The sequence below is a fragment of the Sorex araneus genome, chromosome 5, assembly GCF_027595985.1.
Source record: "Sorex araneus isolate mSorAra2 chromosome 5, mSorAra2.pri, whole genome shotgun sequence".
NCBI lineage: Eukaryota > Metazoa > Chordata > Mammalia > Eulipotyphla > Soricidae > Sorex > Sorex araneus.
The window spans coordinates 125,525,407-125,542,800 of NC_073306.1; the positions used below are offsets into that span (position 1 = coordinate 125,525,407).

Below are 17,394 nucleotides of genomic sequence, written 5' to 3' on the forward strand. Positions count from 1 at the left end.
GGCCACTCAACACTTTTATTGCAAACCACAACAGCTAATTAGAGGGAGAGAACAGAAGGGAATGCCCTACCCCCTTTCTTTGAGGGCCATTTTCACCACCCCATTTCCTTCTCTGCCCACCCTGGGCTTCCCCATTCAGGCGACCCAAGAAAGTGCTTCTGCTTCTGATCATAGTGATAAACATCTTTCACCTGTGTTTGAGGAGCCGTTCGGGATGCTTGCAGATTCCAGGAGTTGGTTTCAGGGCAGGGTGACAGTCAGAGGAGCAGAAAGCTAAGGAGATCTGTCTGTCCCCTAGTGGGTCAGGGCACACCTGTGCCCACGGTATATGCCCAGGCAGTGGCTCACCAGGAAATTTCAGTCTTGTGTCCCTCCAGCTGAAGGGTTATTCCAAGAGGATATGTCCAAGGCATAGTCCATCATCACTCTTTAATACACACACATACACACACAAACACACACACACCACCTCTACATGTGTGTTACCCCAAAGCAGGTCTTTATATTAGCAAATTAGCAAGTATTCTTATGTAAATTGTATGTGCAATGATTATAAATTCAGATTCAACTCTGTAACCTGTCTGGGACTGCTCCAAGGACTTCATTCAAGTGGCCAGCCCTCATAGATTATCCTGAAGTGAAATTTGGAGTAGGGCAGGGGATGAAGAGCTCATAAATCACAAAATTCTAGCAAGAACAGAACAAGTCTGGGCAGGCTGCATGAGCAGGATAGGAAGTCACAGAAACAATAAGGAAATAATCGTCTGGAAGTTGAAACAAACACTAATCATTGATAGTATCAACCACTGTATGCATTAAATGGAAATTTCCCCTCCCTGCCAAGAGGTATGTAGCATGTGACTAACGTATAAAATCCTTGTGCCCACTACACCCAGGGCACGAACGTTTTTGGCAATAGCCAGGTTGCATCTACATGTACAGGGACCTCCCTTGAACTTTTGGGGTCCCATCTGCTAATTGGTCAGAATACTCTCCAATGCATACTCAGTGTTCAGAAGTGCAGAATTTCTTGCCTGGCCCTAGGGAGTATTTCATATCTATCGGGTTGGGAGGATAGAATGTTTCCAGCACACAGCAAGCTCTAACAGGAGACCTAACTAGATTCTGATTGAGGAAAGCTGGGACAGAGCCCGGAAGGCTACATTTTCAACATTCACAGCTCCTGATTCATGCACCCCCAGACAGAGGTTCCGAACACAGATCAGCTCTCCGCTGGAAAACACCACTAGACTTGAACAACTGAGACCTCAGACAGGTCCTTGTCGGTTCATGCGAGACTTGAAACACTTCCTGTCTCTAAGCCTCCCCCCTCCCCCCATCTGTAAATAAAACCTGTTGCAGGCATGGCAACAGGTCAAGAACAAGGCCATTATATTGGGCTGTGACTGTGGAGGAAAGAGAGCAGCAGCAAAGGAGGAGAAAGAAGCCAGCAAGAAGTGGTGGCATTAGTTATTCTCTGTAATAACAACGCAGGGATAAGTAGAAGGGATGGGGCTACAGATCCTGAGGCAGGATGAAAAGAGGGTTAGTAATGTGATACCATCCACCTAGCTCATCTTGTAAGACTTGCTAGAGCTCCCTCTGAGGCAGTGTGGGCAAGGGAGGTGGAAGCAGAATAGAAGGAAAGATAGATATAGTGTATGTCACGGGTTAAGCAGCCAAACTTCCTGGTGCCAACTTCCTGCAGTTAAATACTATGTCTTCTACTTATGCACCCTGTGATCTTGGGCCAGTTATTTTGTGTTTCTGGCCTCTCTGCTCCTTTCTCCCCATAATGGTTCCTGTATCATATGGTAGTCATGAAGATCCGGTGAGTCCACATGTTAAACAGACAGAGAGGTTTGGGTGTATGGGACAGGAACAGGATCTGAGACAGATGTGGATTTTCCTCCAGCCAAATAAACCAACTATTAGCAGAGTTTCCCCATTTGCCAGGTTTCCTAGAAAGTCTTGACACACACAGGGGAAATCATTCCTTTGGGATTCCCCTTTTGTGGTTCTGTCATTCAAACAGTGATTAACTCTGTGTCTGTTGATTGACTCAAAGGAATGCAGCTTCAGGGTATCACTTGTCATCCCATTAATCTTCTTTGATTTGCTCAAGCGGGAGCCAGTAATGTCTCCATTTGTCCCTGTCGCATGCTAGTGTAGCCCAGTGGTATCTACTCACTCCAGGAACACGAAGAGCCTCAAACCATTCATTCAGGGTTTTGACGAAGAAGTCTGACAATCTCATTAGTGGGCAACCACGCAGTCTTTTGACATCCCGTGGAATCCAGTCAGTAACAACTCTAGTCCAGCGGTTGTGTCTAAATCACATTACGTGTCTGGCCCATATGTATATATTTTTAATTGAATCACCATGTGGAAAGTTACAAAGCTTTCAGGTTTAAGTCTCAGTTATACAATGCTTAAATACCCATCCCTTCACCAGTGCACATGTTCCACCACCAAGAATCACAGTATACCTCCCCCCTACCCCCCCAGCTCCCCACCTTGCCTGTGTAGCTTATAAATTTCACTTTACTTTCACTTTACTTTGATTACATTCAATATTTAAACAAAAACCTCACTATTATTGTTTGGAGTTTCTCCCCCCAAAGTCGGACCTGCTGAAAAGGAAGCATTTGATAATTTGTTTTTCATTGCTGAGAATGAAGAGATATGAGGTTAAGCAGCTGCAATAGTGGCTGCACGGTTTTGGATTTCTGTATTTTAGCATTTTAGTAACTAAGTCCAGAGAAATTTCTTCCAGAAATTGCATCACTGCAAGCTTGTACCTTTCTGCTACTTTATATTCCACATATGAATGCAATCTTTCTATGTCTGTCTCTTTTTTTCTGACTCATTTTACTCAACATGATACTTTCCATGTTGATCCACTTATATGCAAATTTCATGACTTCACCTTTTCTAACAGCTGCATAGTATTCCATTGTGTAGATGTACCAGTTTCTTTAACCAGTCATCTGTTTGGGGGCACTCAGGTTTTCTTTTCCAGACTGTGGCTATTGTAAACAGTGCTGCAATGAACATATTGGACCATCTGATTTTCGACTCCCTGGCAAACGAGACAACGTCCCTGATTCTTGATCATCGATGGAGGTTGGAACTCTGGATTCCTTCTCTCACTTGAGTGAAATGTGATATTCCAAGCATAGCTCTTTCAATTCCTCTTTGGGATACCCAAATAGTGTTCTCATCCTGTTTTCGTAGGGCCCAGGTCTCTGAAGCGTATGTTAGTGCAGGAAGAATGGTGGAGTCGAAAAGATGTGTCTGGAGCCAGAGGTTCTTCGTCCTCTTAACCACTTATTCAATTCTCTTGAAGGCGTTCCATGCTGCTCTTTTCCTCCTGTGCATTTCTGGCACCAAGTCGTTCCTCATGTTGAGTTCTCGACCTAGGTACACATAGCTGCTGCATTTGGAGATGTTTGTTCCATTGAGAGCAAATGGAACGTCAGCAACTAGTTTGTTTTTCATGAACATTGTCTTGGTGAGATTCACCTGTCATCCACACTCATGGTCGAAGTCAGCCAGCATTTGTACCACTTGGCTAATGTTTGGTGTTATTAGAATGATGTCATCAGCAAAGACGAGGTGGTGTAGTTGCCGACCATCTATCTTCACTCCCATTCCTTCCCATTCCAATCATCACATGACGTTCTCGAGGGCAGCACTGAAGAGTTTCAGTGAAATGGTATCACCCTGCTGAACCACTCTCTTTATGTCTCTTTCTTCCTTGTAGAATGGTGAGATCCTGATGGTGAATCCATAATACAGCTCGAGGAGGATCTTGATGTACTGAGTTTGAACGCCCTGTTTGGCTAGGGCTTCCATGACCGCTTCAGTCTCAACAGAATTAAAGACCTTCTTTAAATTGATGAACGTTAGACAGAGTGGCATCTTGAACCCTCACGAAACATCAATGAGCTTGGTCACTGTGTGGATAGAGTCGATTGTGCTGAATCCTTTTCAGAACCTGGCTTGCTTGCATGGCTGTCCTTCATCTAGTGTTTTGCCTACTCTATTCAGGATGACTCAAATGAACAACTTGTAGACAACGGACAACAGGCAGATTGGGCGATAGTTGCCGATGTTGTGGATGTCTCCCTTCTTGTACAACAGAACGGTCTTGCTGGTTTTCCATTGGGATGGAGCCTTGCATTCCGACAGGTAGTGTGTGAAGAGCCGAGCCAGTGTATTGACAAGTACTGGTGGCAGATTCTTCAGGTGTTCGGGTCTAACCTTCTCTGGACCTGGTGTTGTATGCATCTTTACCGACAAAATGGCGTGTTGGATTTTGGAAGGGAGGACATTGGGAACGACGTATCCATCCTGTGGAATTTGGTATGTGGGTAGGTGGATGTGGCTGTTGGAGAGATCCAAGTAGAAGTAATGAATAATCCTCTCCATTGCCATTCTGGAAGATGTGATAGATCAGGACGTTGAAGCGTAGTCATCTTGGTCTTGTGGTTGGTGAAGGACAGACAAGCGTTGCAAATACTTTTCCCAGCTTGCTTCAAGCCTGCAGTGCCTGATACCAGGAAGAGTGGGCATCACCAACCCCCCACCTCCACCCCCCAGAGGAATCCTGGATTCCTTCTCAACCCTGATTCCAACTTACAGTTTAACTCTGGGCTGATTGCTCTTGACTAATTCCTTCTGCTGAGATTATTCAGACTTTCGAAATCTGATGTCTTTTTCTACTTCATCCTTGCATTCACCATTCTTCCCCCTCTCCCTTTTTGGTAATTATTCACTGATTTTTCTGCCCTCCTCCCCTCAGTAGACTAAAATCTCCATGCGAGGAAATAAGGAAATAATTTTTCATTTTGTACAACCCTAATAATCAAATGTTGTCTCCTTAATACTAAGCACATCTGTATTCAGAGAATATAAGTGGAATGAAAGGATAAATGAGTGCTCTGTCTGTGTCTGTCTGTCTCTGTTTCTCTGTCTCTGTCTCTCTCTCTCTATCTCTCTGTCTCTCTGATACTATTTACCATGTCTAAATGAACTTCGAAGAGGCACACCACACCATACACTTTTCTGAGCCAATGCACTTCCTTCGGTCCTCTGGGAACCCAACTTTTCATTTCTAATCTGCAAAAATCTAATTTTGTTAGTGTGTTCAACCTGACAAGCCTCTTTCCCTTCTTTCTTCCCTCCTCCTGTTCTAGTCAAGTGCCTACAGGCCTGGACATATGGGACCCCCATCGTCTGTCACCCCCAACCCCTATCCCTGATTTCCTTCTCCAGGTTCACAGGGTTCCAGAAGGAGTCAGATTCCTTAACTAAGGACCCTGTCTGTCTCCCGACCCTGAGGTCCACAAAACAAACATACAACAAAGCCCCTGCCTCCCCAGTCCCACCAAACAGGATACAAATCTTGAAAATAAAAGTAAAGGAGAATTGATGGGTGCCTTAGCACAACCCAATGCTACCATCTGGTGGGGGCCTGTCAGACCCCAATAGGGGCCCTACGGCATGCGTGCCCATGATTCCTGACTTTGCCTGGGCTCCCGTGGCTGCCTGGCACCCTCTCCACCATGCTGCTGCCTATTTTTCAGGTTCCAAGCGAGAGCTAATATGCCAGGTAGCTCCCCGCTCGGTGTTGGCCCTGGCTGGGTGATTGGGAAAATGAAGCAGACTAGCCAAGGACTGATGCCCCTAAATTGTAATTTCAAGGTAATTTGAGCTCCCTTCCTCTTGGGGATGAATGGAAAAGCTAAAGTCTCCTTGAATCAGTCTGTGGAACTCAACAAAGAATTAAGAGGCCCCTCTGCTTTGTTCCAAAGCCCGTGTGCGACCAGCAGGATAATCAATTTCACAATTCTCTAAAGCTGATTGGAACGTGATTGCAAAGGCAGCCAGAGCATTCTGTCTGGGCTTTCAAAAGGCCTGTTGCTGAGGAACATAAAGTCTAGGATGTCTGCCTGGCCACACCACATCCCTCCAAAGTCAAGAATTCCCTTCCCTTCCCAAGGCTTAGTCCCTGCTCCCTTCGGTTTTGAGGCAATCCTGCCCTAGGTCTGTAGGGAAGAGGGTGTGGTCAGTGTCTTCTGAGAGCTTCAGCAGATAGGTTGTGGGCTGACCCTTGGGCCCATTAGCATAGATCTAACATGTCAATACTGTCTTGTGTGGAATTTCTGCCTCAGTTTCCTCTTCCCACTCTCCCGCTCTCTGTGGGATCTGAATTCCCCATTTTCACTACTCTGCTGCTCTGGAGAACCCCAGTCTCCACCATGTCTGACTCACTGGCATGAACATGCCACAGATCACCCATTGGTAGGTGAGGGAAAGACCAGATTTAGTCCACAGGATCACGCTGCTTCCCAGGAAACCACATAGATGGTCCTTTATTGTTAGCATATACCCACAGACCTTCTGGGGTGGGGAGGAGCGTGGATAGAGGGGGTGTGGAACTAAGGAACTGGGTCAGAGCATGGCTTTCCTTTCTGCATCCTGGTACCCTACTGGAGAGAGGAAGTTGGTTACACAATCAGCCACAACAAAGTCCCAGGAGGTTGGCAAATGAGGAGAAAATAAGCCCCCTTGACCGAAAGCTCTTGGGGCATCCTCATGCACCAGTCTCAGTCTTGACTTGGTGGGCTCTCTGGTTTTCCACTGAACTCTGAGATCCCAGAAAACAGGCTGTGTTTCTAACTTTCTAAATTATTCCAGGTGTTGGTTTATGAGGCCGGAGCAATAGTATAGCGGGGAGGACGTTTGCCTTGCATGCGGCCCACCTGGGTTCAATCCCTAGCATCCCATAGGGTCCCCCAAGCACTACCAGGAGTAATTCCTGAGCGCAGATCCAGGAGTAAACCTTGAGTATCGCTGAGTGTGACCCAAAAGGCAAAAAATAAAATAAAATAAAATAAAACAAAACCATGTGTTGGTTCATGATAGAGGATTTTGGATTCAGCACAGGTTAACAGCTCCGTGATCCCTTCAAAGTTAGGTGTGGCTCCGTGGCTTATTTTCAGCAATGACAAGCAAGCAGAAGTGATCTATCTTTGGGTGGATGCTGTGAAAGACAGAGTCCACCGTGCCATTTTCTCTTTTCCGTACACAGGCACCAACATGACTGCTCTACCTGCCTGGGTCTCTGTGTGACTCTGCCCCCTGCTGGTCAAGAGCGGACGTGCAGAACATGTGAGTAATGTTTGGCAGTGCAACACCTATGTGAGAGTTCATTACTGTAGCATAACCTAAATTGACCTGCCTGAGTGTGCTCAATAAATATCTTAGGGAGATGGACGGGCGGGAGAGAATGAGGGAGAAAAAGAGGAAAGAAGTATGAAAGGGGAAAAGGGGGAAGAAGTAGTTTTCAACTCTTTTTTTGCAGTTCAGCTTCCAACTTAGAAAACAGAAACTAAGGTTAATCTACTGTGCCCCTTCCCGCTCCAACTCTGAGTGCCAAAGTGTACTCAGACACAAAATCCATGCGAAATTCTATTTTCCCAAATCTAATGCACAGCATGGGCAATATTTATGGGGAAAGGTGGCAGAGAAATGAGGCAGGAAACAAAGCAATTGCAACTTTTTGGATAATATATCCAAGCCATAAAGATTTCATTAGATTCCCTAATAGATTGCTAATGAAAAATAAGACCCTTTCCTATTTTACCTACTTTTTGAACATTAGAATCAACTTGGCTTTCCAAGCTTTGCACCCCATTTACATTAATTAGAAAGTTCCATATTAAGGAAAGCTTTTAATGGGCTGTTATTGCAGATTATTTTACTGGTGAGCAGCATTGTTCTGTTTAATAGCACATAAAATGGCATCTAGTGAGGAGACCTTGGTAAAATTGAAGTTTTGATAGGCTCTGGCTCTCAGCGGACCTTTGCTGGGGGACTTGAGTTGAGGGAGATTTTTCCAACCAAGAGAAAGGGCTCTTCTGCTTTCTTGGACTAGAACATATTCTTCAACATCCACATGTTTCTCACCCAGGAGAAGTTCATAATGCCTCCTGCCTAGGCACACCACTGGCAGAATATCCCTAGGTCTTTGTACCACTACCTAGATACTATCAATTATCAAGTTGATAATTTGGACCCTGGGACCCTGTGAACAAGACAGAACAATCTTGGATATTACAGATAGGTTTCAGTGATCTAAATTTCTGGGCTTGGTGTGGGACATCCTGATGATGGCCTCAAGGTCTGTCCAGGAGATTTGTCCATGTCCGAGAACAAGAAGAAAGAACACCGTGCTTAGATAAATGAATATCTATAGATCTCAAGGTTGCAAAGATTGTGTGTAGAAGAAAAAAAGGATGTCCACACCTAAAGCATCAGGCAATAGCAAAAAACAAGGTGAACAAAAGAAGAATTAGAGTATCATGGCAGTTTTAGGAGGAACCGGTAGGTATTTTCATGGTATAAAATTCTATAGGATAGTAACTCTATTCTGGAGGTTCACTCTGCTTTGCTTAAATGGCCATATCCAGAGGAGCTCTCGGAGGATTTCTTTGTTCCTATATTCCAGCTGCATCAAGCTCATGGACCACTACCTATTCCAGTGTGAGAATAAACTGATTCAAAAGGCAGCATGCTGGGATTTAGGGGTCAAACTAAAGGATATAATTGGAGTTATATTTGAGGTTGAACTCCAGATTTCCTGCTAAATTGCAACTAAGTATTTTGGACCCATCAGTTCATCTCTCTGAACCTTGGTTTCGTCAGATGAAAAAAGTCTGCTTGCAGGTTATCTGGAAAGAATATGCAAAATTATTTATGTAGGTAATTAAATGCAATTCTCCACATCTAAAACAGGGTTTACACATGTGAGCGATGCTACGTGTAGTATAATTAAATAATTTGGGGAGGTTTAAAATGATAGTGATTTAGGTAGAACACAGGAAATATAAAATGAGTCATTCTGCAAACCAAAAGCACAAAGATGGAGAAACGAAACATGAGGGTGTGTGGTCTCTGGTCTGAGTGACCCGCAGGTGATACCTTCACATTGATTTTTTTGGTTTTTTTTTTGCTTTTGGGGTCACACCCAGTGATACACAGGGGATACTCCTGGCTCTGCACTCCTAGCAGTGCTGGGGTGGCCATTTGGGATGCCAGGGATCAAACCAGGGTCGCCGCATGCAAGACAAACATCCTACACGCTGTACTATTGCTCCAGCCCCAGCATTGAATTTTGAGGTGGGTCATTCTTGTTTCTTGGTGACTTGGTGTATGATATGGCCATGACCCACTAGCCATGAGCACCAGAGTTTCCTGTAGTTTTCTTCCCAAGGATACATATGGATGGTACAAATCAGAGCTAATATAAAAACCAACCCTTTGTTTGGGCCACCCTTGTCAATAACCTTCAAGCAAGGTGACACCAGGGATTTCTCTATATTTTTGGGAAGAGGAGGGTGGGTAAAACCACTGAGTTAAGAAACCATAGCAAGAATAATTAGTCTTAGATAGTCTCTTGAGCATTTGGTATGTAGTTAGAACTCAACATGCTAGTTCCAACTGTTATAGAAATACATAGGGATAACACTATCATATCAAATTCTCTTGCCAGTATACTATCATGTTGAGTACAAAGTCCAGCTATACCATGAAAGTCCATCAAGCATCTTAAGGTTAGTTATAAACATGGCATTGGAGAGCCACAATAGACCTGTGTCAAGGAGTCAGGTGGTGAACTGCCTAGGTACCATGTCACAGTAAGACTCATTAGAACACTGCCAAGAAGAGAAAATGCTGATGTTCCGTGATCTTGGTTGCATTCTAGTATGCAAATGGAAGCCATGGTAAGGGATGGCACATTTCTAGGTAAGGTCAATGAGTGGAGGGTATCTGAAAACAAGGTCGGAAATCATCAGTCTAGGTTTGACATGAGGCTCGTGGTCCAAATCAGGCAGACTCCTGACAAAGTCATGAGTCCATTCTCATGCCTGTGGTGCTTCAAGTAAAATGGGGGTTCATTCATCAAATGCTTATGGAGTGTGGACCAGTAGAGGGTCAGTGATATTATCTGGTAACACATATTAATCAGGTATGATTCTTGTTTTTTAGTAAATTACTTTCCAGTGGAGTAAACAGACCCATAAAAATTGTTAAAATCAATGAGATGGGACATACATCAGAGGAAAAAATATATGCACAGTTGTGTTATGGCAAAGAGGTGGTAAAGTGGGAAGGCAAGTGAAAGGGAGTAAGAAGATGCTCTACTGGTGGTCAGTTCCCTGAGCATAAATCCATAGACCTCTGATGAGTCAACAAAGTCTGATATTGCTATAACACAAGAGGGAAAAGTGCTTAAGGGAGAAGAGGTTGGAAATATGAGCTAGAGTCCCAGTTTGGAGCCTGTGAAACTAATAAATCATGGCATGTCAGGGCTATACTTTATTCGTAACTATATACTTACCTAAATGGAACACTATTGGTGAGATCCCCAAATTATTTTTTTAAAAAAATTGAAACATGAGAGTAAAATTCAGGGAATCTGACATGGAGCAAAAGAGCTAAGGACAGGCTAGCTCCCACATTTCCAAGGGACTGTCTCCTGGGGATGCTTGAGAATTCAACTGGATCATTTAAAGGAAAGAGGGTCATTTCATTTATTGGACATCTATTGTTTTCCAGACATGACTGTAATCTTATAAATGGCCCTAATGTCCCATAAGGTAAGAAATATTATCTTCATTACGTATGAGGAAATTGAAGGTATTTTATGTGCCCAAGATCAGAGTGCTGAGGCCAATTTTAACCCAGAAGTGTCTGCATCCCTAACCCCATGCTTTCCCCAGCAACTCTCTACTTTCCATTTTCATTCAAGATTTCAGGATTCTAAGCACACAGCTAATTCTTGTCTGTTCAAAATTGAAATAAGGCAAGTCGTGGTGGAAATAATCTTACTTTATACCTAGCCTGGTTATATACCGTTTCCACATTAAACATATTCATATAGAGTATAAGCAGTACCTATAAATATCTTTCCAATAAAAGTGAGGCCATGTATTTCTGAGTGATAATACCCTGCTTCGGGCAGTGATATAAACCAGCAGGCTGAAGGCCAAACAACTTTAGCCAGCCCAGAGATTCAATAAGTTAAAATACATTTTGGAAGAGAGCTTCAGGCCAGACCTGTTTTTTGCCTTGGCAATTATATGAAGACGCCTTATTCAGCACAAGCAACCTGGCTACGAATGGTGAATTTCTGTTTAAAGGGGCACCGACAACAGTGACACAGGCAAGTGTCTGATCAGAATTTAAACTTGAGAATTAGGGTTAGATAAGCAGGGCTTTTTTGTTATTGCTTTTTGACTTCTTATATTATTATTTGGAAACACCTAACAACAGAAACATTTCTCTGAAATGCCCTTACTCTCCTTCCTGCCCTCGAATATTTTTCATTGGGAAATTTCCTACAAAGTATTGGTTCCTAACTGGAAGAGATTTTTACTTAAGGACATTTAGAAATATGTGGAAAATGCTTTTATTGTCATGACTTGCAGGAGAGTAGAGGACATGAGGTAAACAAAGGCCAGGGATGTTGATAGCATCCTACAGTGCACAGAACAGCCCCCCTCACAAAGAATTATCCAGTCAAAAATGTCAATAGTTCTTGGGGGCCAGAGAAAGAGAGTATAGCAGACAGAACACTTGCCTTGAAGGTGGCTGACCCAAGTTCAGTCCCCGACACCCCGTTTGGTCCCCCAAGTCTGCCAGGAATGATCTCTGAGCACAGAGTCAGGAGCAAATACTGCCAGGTGTGGTCCAAAAACAAACAACAAAAAAGTCAGTCACTCTGAGGTCAAGAAACACTCCTTAGGGAATTTTCTGATTTGCAAACTAAATTAGATCCCCAGGATATACATTTTCATAGCAAGTGAGAGCTCCTGGGAATAGGAGAGGTATATGGTTTGACCCTGAATGCAGCATATATATACCTAGTAGGCTGAAACAGGATTATTTGAGTTGCAAAGCAGATATTTCCTAATGTGAGTAGAGGGAAGTCTGAGTACCAGTCATAGCAGAATTAGGAATTAGAACCTAGTCAATGTCCTTGTTGCTGAGATTGGTAAACAAAGCTTCCAGGGTACCTAGAACCCAAAACCCACACATCTCAAGGCATTCCAAAAGGACCAGAGGACAGAAGGCTTTCTTGGACTTTTCCATAGTCAGTGGACTGGTCTATGACTGCTCTAAGATCCAAAAGGATGGGAGGGATGGAAGGTTGTGAATTCAAAGTGTGGGTGTGTGACATGTGGGTTTGAAAGTCTAGAGCTCCTTCTCAGCTTCCCTAGCAGAGGAACAAAGTGGGGGGGGACCCCAGACTGGTGGTCAAAATGGTCCATTTAATGCAGAGCTATTAGCATATTTAAAGAACATCTGAGGGGCTTGAGGTATAGGACTACACATATGTGTGATTAATCATTTACAGAGGTAAAATGTTTTAGTGGAGGTGATTCTCTTGGGGGTATTAACTCAAGGAGACACACTCTCTCCCAGGGGCATCTATATTGCTTTTCTCTTTCCCTTTAGCTGTACATATTAAACAATAATGCAATTTCTTATTAATACTTGAAGTTATTTGGATAAACACAGTAAGAGATACAGGTTCCAAAACTTAGTTCCCTGGGCTCTGAGGGCAAGCAAGACAAATTTTATCATTAATCCCAGACTAAGTCCTCAGGCTGGTACAGTTTGTCCTTCCCCTTGGGGGTTATGTCTCTTAAACCATAACAAATTGCATTAAGACCTTCCTTTGATGCTTCTTAGACTGTTCCATTTCAATGCCAGGGTAGTTCTGCCACTCGCCCCAAGTCCATCCACGTCCCACGCCCTTTTTGGAGTGTTAGGAACTATGGCAACTGAAGCTTGAGTCAAGTAATTGTGATAAATGCCCAGGAGTAGATACATTTCAGAGTCAATCAACTCCTAAGTATTAGGAGCATAGCATAACAGTCTTTCTTTGTTCAAGCAAAGAACATTGTTCTATAGTAAAATACAAAAAGGCTATAGAGGAAATAGGATAATATTCACTACAAATTCTAAGTCCAAAATCTCCATAACTTTTGGCTTATAAGTAACCAAGACAGACTTTGGGGAATGTAACAATGAGAGGTAAAGCACAAAGGAAAGGTTAAAGATAAACTCAGGGGATGAGCAGTGCTCATAAAAGCACTGTAAGCTTCTCTGGGAGGAGGAAAGGGCCAATTCACTGATGAAGCCTAAAATACTTAGGGTTAATATGCAACATAATTCTAGTTACCTAGTTAAGATAGACATGCTGTTTCTGATTCATTAAAGTAGGTGAAACGTATTATGTTTGCCTACTGATCAAGCCTTAAATGCCCTGACACATAGTTAAATGTCATTGTTAAATTTCTTTAAGATGCTAAGCATAAGCATGTTGATTATTGATGATACATTCTCAGCACTTCTTCCCAAATAAAACATCTAATTACCCTACATGTGTCGACACATTGCCAAGGTCTCTCTTGGGCTACTTCTCTTCACGTCACTATGGGAGATGGACATAGCAGGTACTGTGCTCTTGCACCATACTGAGTCCTGCTCAAACTATTCCCCTCCCAGGAGCTCTCAGATAGTTCTACCTCATTCTTTCACCAGCTTCCACCTCTTCACTCTCATAGTTAATTTGTTCTCAACAGGCTCTACATTTTTCCTCATATTTTGCTTCTATTTCCGAGAACTCCAGCAGAGACAATTTTACTTAAGCTCATTCAGTCCTAACACAGACATACATTACTTCCCCTACCTTTTCTCAAATCTTGCATGAAATGTCTTTGTTTCCTCCCTCCATCCTAGCTGTGAGCCAACTAAGGACCTGAGAAGTAACAGGATTGTTAGCCTATATCGAGGTTGAGAAAGGAAAATAATATGTTCTTAGATAAGAAAATCAAGGTTGGATTTTTCTTTCCATAGAGGGTGTTAACTTTACTAATCTCTCCTCTGATGCTTAAAAGAATCACTTATTTTTTGGTTACTTTAACCCATATATTTACCTTAATTTTTTTCCATTCCTTACAAAAGCAAAGGGCTACAAGAGTCAAAAATCAGTTATGTCTCTAAAATTGTGAAAACATAATCACAGTTGCTAAGCTTCTCCATATCCCAATATATTCACAAAATAATGATAAGAAAAATCTTGATTGGACCTGGAAACTTAAAAGGGGTGGCATTCCTATGCAAGACTCTGAAGAATTTGCATGAAGTGGGATACAGATGGAACAGAATTGAGAGTGACAGGGATGACAAACTCAGTATGTTAGTTGTGCATAAACTCTTGGTTTTTAAAGTGTAAACTAGTTTACTAGGAAAGAATCTGAACATAACACAATGTTTGATTATACATCCTTGCACAAGAGAAACACTAGATAATGTAGAAAACTACATCCAAGTGAGCTAAATCATGTAGAAACATGCACTACAAGCACACCTGTAGTGTAGCGCACACACACACACACACACACACACACACACACACACACACACACCTCTTACACCTCTGTCTGCTCCCTATGTTCACAGGGTGTTGTCAGTAATATCTTATATTCCAACTTTCTCCCTCTGATTTCAGAATATGTTTCATCAATCTACAATTTCAAACTCACAATTTCAATATTATGCCCACTTCCAGAGGCAAACATCAAATTTTAAAGTTTGAAATAATATATAACTGTTTAATATGTACAAAATTGTCTTACCTTTTTTTGCTACGTTCATATGTGCTTTGTGTTTTATTACTAATTTTGAAGGAAAGGGTTTTACCACGTTGCCTGGAGAGCCATTTATAGTTCAGGGGTCTCTCTTGGCAGTACTCAGGAAAACGTGGTGATAGAAAGTGAACCTGGGACCCAACATGCAAAGTATGTACTCCAGCTTATTGAACTATATCTCTGTCCCTGTCACTGAACTTTGAATGGTGAGTCTTCATCCTATGTTCCCTTAACTTTTTAGTTTTATTGTGTGAATCCTCATCACTGTATCACTGTATCACTGTCATCCCATTGTTTATAGATTTACTGGAGCGGGTGCCAGTAACGTCTCCCTTCGTCCCAGTCCTGAGATTTTAGCAGCCTCTCCTTACTCACCTTTCCCAAAGATTGGAGGCTCTTTTTCAGGATCAGGGGAATGAGACCTATTATTGTTACTGTTTTTGGTATATCTAATATGCCACAGGGAGCTTGCTAGATTCTACCATGTGGGCGGGATACTCTCTGTAGCTTGCTGGGCTCTCTGAGATGCATATATATGTGTGTGTGTGTGTGTGTGTGTGTGTGTGTGTTTATATATATGTGTGTGTGTACATATATATATATATATATTTCCCTCTATGATTTTATGGAAAATGGGTAGGTAGTGTCTTATGATGTGTCGCGCAGTCACAAAGCAGCCATGCGGTCCAGGAATATGTTCACTCATGCATGAGGCTAGGCCTGAGAGTGTGGAAAGTAGCCTGCAACATGGCGGCGGTTGGGTAGTGGAGGTCGGCTGCCGGGACTGGGTCCCTTGGGATGGGAAGGGCTCTTGCTCATCCCCCACTGGGATGCCCTGAGTGGAAACAGCCTGGCCCAGAGTCTGGTGGCCTGGTTATGGGAGCCTCATACTATGAGGACATACTATAACTCCCTGGTTATGGGAGTCCTTATAGTACTATGATATTTTAGGAATGAATTGGAACTGAATAGACTTAAGTGCCAGGTGAATAAAAGGGACTAGATATCAGTAGACTTCTAGAATGGGCAGGGAACATTAAAGCTTTTCATAAAAGTGGCAGTATGCCTTGTAGAGCAGGATTGCTTCCAAATGAATAAGCAAGGGGTAGAGGTTGGATAAAAATGTATCATCTATGCCAGTGTTAAAGATTATTTTTAAAAATCACACCAAAGTTGTAATGAGGATAGAAAAATGGACACAAGTGTTGTAAGGAACTTAATGATATACATTCAAAATACCATAAAGATACAAGAAAGATGTAGATATCCTTAGCAAGAGACAAATTTATCTACAAAATAGCTTTCTCCTTCTTTCCCTCCTCTTCTTCCATTTTGGTTGCATGTTTTCCTTTCTCAACAAAAATTGTTGATAAAATGGACCTCAAGTTCATCTTAGATATAAACACCAAATACTCTTTGCCAAATAGCGTTATCCTGATAACTCTATTTCTTTCACTGGTGATTGATTTATTTGTGAACATGTGACTAAATTCTAGTCAATGAGATGTAAAAAGAAGTTGACTTTGAGTTTCTGGGAACATTTGCTCATCTATAAAAAGAGATTCTCTGGAAGGGATATTGTCCTGCCCATATGTGATGTGTGAGGTTGTGATATCTATTTTCTGACTATGAGGACAGCTTACCCAAGGGACAAAACTGGCATACTGAAACTGACAGAGCAAAAATCTTGGGGTCCAAGATTGGAACTGAATAGACTTTGGTGTGATTCAGTATTTTCAATGATGTATTAAACAATTCCAACATTTAGGATACCATGGAATGCCTTGTTACATGATGTAAGTCACTTTCCAAATTGTTCAATCCATTTGAGTTGCTTTTTCTGAAGTCACGTCTCTTCATGTTTCTTCAAGAGAGGTCACAGGCTGGACTGCTTATGGAAGAACTGGATAGAGTCTCCCAATCATATTTTAGAGATGCTTTCCTTATTTTCTCTAAAAATATCAAATTAATGAGTTTGCTTTGACAGTTTATTTTAACATCCTACAAATGTAATTAAACTGTACATAGGTGTACCTACATAAATACTTTTAATAGCATTATATTTTTGTAAATTTGACATCTAAAAAGCTGGTATACATATAATTATTTATTTTTCTTCATTTTTTTCATTGAAATATGTTTATTTGGCCAATTAAATGAGAAAAGAACTAAGAGTGACAAAGATAAGAGTTGACTTGTAGCTGAAAACATTCCGGTTATTATCCTGTTATTTAGCGATATTATTTTTAAAAGAAATTGAAAACATGAGCAAAGACTGACATTGGGAAAATTCAAATAACCATTACTTGCATCTAAATATACCTAAAACCCTGAAAGCATCAGATAAAGAAGTTGGCTAAATAAGTTGACTTCATTTTACAGAATCCTCTGAACACAATTAGAATTATGATATTAATGTATTGGCAATGGAAGTGTCTTAATGTACCCTACTTTCTTTCATTAAAGTCATCTGTAAAAATATTAATGATGATCAAGTTCAACTTCTCACTATTCTAAATCTGCTGAAAAGCTAGACCCATTATAATACCATTCACTAACTTCATGTAGTCCTCTTAATATTTCCTGGTAATTCTTCAATATTTCCCTATTCCAGTCACTTTCACAGACTCATAAACTATTTTTACTCTAAATCTCTTCAAAT

General features: G+C 41.9%; 1 protein-coding gene across 15 annotated transcripts in view; it reads right to left on the reverse strand.

The window, feature by feature from the left end:
- PTPRT (protein tyrosine phosphatase receptor type T) overlaps positions 1-17,394 on the reverse strand; it is a 1,130,358-nt gene that overhangs the window by 315,599 nt on the left and 797,365 nt on the right. The window lies entirely within an intron of this gene.